Below are 3,026 nucleotides of genomic sequence, written 5' to 3' on the forward strand. Positions count from 1 at the left end.
CTCTGAACCCCCCAATCCTCTCCCTCAATGTGGACAGGTCCGTTGGCCCAAGTCTTAGGGCCCCCGGATTGGAGCTGCAGCCAACCTTCGGGGCAGCCGCCCCCCTCTCCAGGCTCCAACCCATCCATCCGCCCCACCCCACCCCGGGGGCGGTACCCACAACTGTCTTCTCCGTGCTCCCCCCCCCCCCCCCCCCCGCGCCCTGTTGCTTGTCCTGGCGTTTGAGGACTGTGCTGTCTGAGGCTGCTTCCTCCAAGGGTGAACTGGCCATGGCCTTCTCCCCGTGTCCACTCCCCTGCCTTTGCATTTGTAGTTTCCTTTGTCGGGATGGTTCTTCTCTGCCTGTCCTTGGGTCGCCGTCCCCTGCACTACTGGTTGGGGGGGGTGGTTCTCTGATTTGGGGGCTGCCCCTATGATGTGTGGCCCCTGTAGTAACAGAGGCCTAGGAGCCCACAGCGGGCACCTAAAGGACTCTTGTGGTGCTCCGGGGTTATGGGTTCGGCGGTTTCAGCTTTACGCCTCTAAGTGATTCTGTTCTAAGCTTTGTGATTGGTGACCACTGACCACACCCACCCCTTGGTGATAGGAAAAGGACCTTCATGGAGGGATTGGGGGAACTGAGAGGTAAAACTAGGGACGGATGGGGGAGTCCTTCTCAGATCCGACATCAGAAAACTCCAGATTTGGAAGGAAACAGTGTGTGTACTTGGCAGGACGGGGCTAGGCAGCGGAGGGGACTGCAGAGAGGGGTCTGACGGGCTCTGGGCCTCGGAAGAGCTTTCCTGCGGCCATAACTCATGTGTCTCAACCCAGAGCCCCCCTCTGGACATTCCACCAGTGCGGGTGGGGCCACTGAACCCCTCACTCAGACCCAGGCCTCTGGTTACAGTGTCACTGTGGGGGTGGGGTGTCACACATTAACTGGTAGAGAGCCAGCCTGCTCTTTTGACAGACAAGCCCCAGGGCCCCTGGGTCAGTTTCAGGTCAGTTTCAGGTCAGTTTCAATGGCATTTTGAAAGGCCTGGATGGGGGAGGGGAGTGGGAGCTAGTCCCTGTGGGGACTCCCCTCTCTGATTCCAGGCAGGGGCCTAGGAGGAGGAGCCGGGGTGGTCACTGGAGCTTAGAACTGGAGCCGGGACTGGCCTCCATGCAGTGGCCCTGGGCTGACAAGCTTCTGCCGCCTGACAACCGCCAGCACCAGTAAGGCTCTTGCCAACGTACAAGGAGCCGGGGACCCGGGTGGCACCAGACGCAAACAGGAAGGACAGGGGCTCAGGCCTCAGCTCTGCAGCTCAGACGAGGTCTCTCCGGAAACCCACTGCCCCACCCTGCGGGCGAGGGCTGGCAAACCTCGACGCCTTGTCACCCAAGCTTAGCCCAAGTCACCCTCAGTCCCAGCTTCAACCCTGACCCCAGCCTGGATTTTTTTCCCCAGGCTGGGTCCTTATCCCAGTGTGACCTCTAACCCCCTGCTGAACCCTGACCCCAGAGCTAAGCCTCCACCCAAGCCTTAATCCCAGATCTCTCTCAGGTTCCAGGCCCCTCTGGATGCTTTTCAAGTCCCGGGGCCGGCAGGGGAGGGGATGGCCAGGCCATAAGTGAACTGAGGTGCCACTTTTACAGCCATTTCGGCTGCTCATAAACACCCCCAGTCCACCCCCCCCCCCCCCCCCGGCGGAGTCACTGGAGGCTCCCACAGCAGCTGGCAGGGCAGCCCCCTCCCCTGGCAGCAGGAAGCCCGGTTTCTCACCTCTTGGGAGGGACACGGGGCGGGGGGGGGGCGGTTCTGGAGGCTCTGTTGAAGGCAGGGGGCACTCCCCTCCCAGAGGGACATGGGGTGTGGGTTTCCTGTCCCCACTGATCACAAGGTCATAGGCCCCCTGTTGCTCTAGTGTCAGATCCACAGATGCCTCCACGCAGGCTGGTGTGCCTTGTCTGCCCCACCACGGCAGGGCCCAGGGACCCTCGGGCACCAACCTAGGGGGGCACGGCCTCCTGGCCCTGTCCGGCTGCACCCGATCCTCTGGACTTGCCTGGATCCTACTCACCTGGCGCCCACAAGGCCTTCCGAGTGGAGCCTCGAGCCTCGGAGCGGAGTCAGGTCGGCCACCGGGCGGCCATGGGGGGCCCTGGGTAGCTTCTGTGCTTCCGGCCTAAGCCAGGGTGTTGCTGTTCGGGACAGAAAAAGGCCTGAGTCAGAGCTTTCGCTTGAAAAGGAAAATTAATGATTTTTTTTACCTAGCCCTGCACCAGCGCAGGACTTTGTCCCAGACCCCTGGTGGGGGAGCGGAGGCGGGCCCTCGCACACCAGTACCCGGGTGCCCTGGCCGGGGCCCTCCCCGCCCCTCCATGGCCGGCCTGCCAGGCGCCAGGCCAGCCCAGCACCTCTGGTGGGTGGGTGTGCCTCAGTGGTTCTCTCCTTGCCCTGCCAAGCCGCTCCTGTGTCCCCGTCTACCCCTTCCAGCCTGTGCACGTCTCAGAAATTTCAGGCCACCAGGACATATGTGCACAGCCCCGATGGGTAATGTCCTTCAAGTTTTGGGCACTGAAGAAATCAGATGGGGGCTGGCAGTGGTTCCTACTCAGGTCACTGGCAGGAAAACTGAGATGTGAGAAGGCCTGCCCTCCCAGCACGGGGTCGCCAGGGGCCGCCAGCCAGGAGGGACGTGGGAATCCTCATGCTACCCTTGTCCTGACCCCTGCGGCCCCACAGCCACCCCACATCTGAGTCGCTGCCCACTGCAGCTTGGGCTCCTGGTGTGAAACCACCCAGGAAACCCTCCCTGGGTGCCCTCCAGGGCCCCCCAGGCTCGACACTTGTTTATGCAACTCCAGGTTGCAGAGGCCGGGGGTTATGGGCAAAATGCCCCCCTACTCTGAGGGTCTGCGGGGGTGAACTGTGGCAGTGCCGGGGCTGGTTGGCCAGGAAGGAGCCCCACGAGACCCAGGGCCGGAGACCCTGGGTGGAGGCCGCCCTGCTGCCCGAGCCCAGCCTGAGCTGGTTTGCGTCGGGAAGGCCCAAGCTC

Source organism: Phyllostomus discolor, chromosome 7 (assembly GCF_004126475.2).
Source record: "Phyllostomus discolor isolate MPI-MPIP mPhyDis1 chromosome 7, mPhyDis1.pri.v3, whole genome shotgun sequence".
NCBI lineage: Eukaryota > Metazoa > Chordata > Mammalia > Chiroptera > Phyllostomidae > Phyllostomus > Phyllostomus discolor.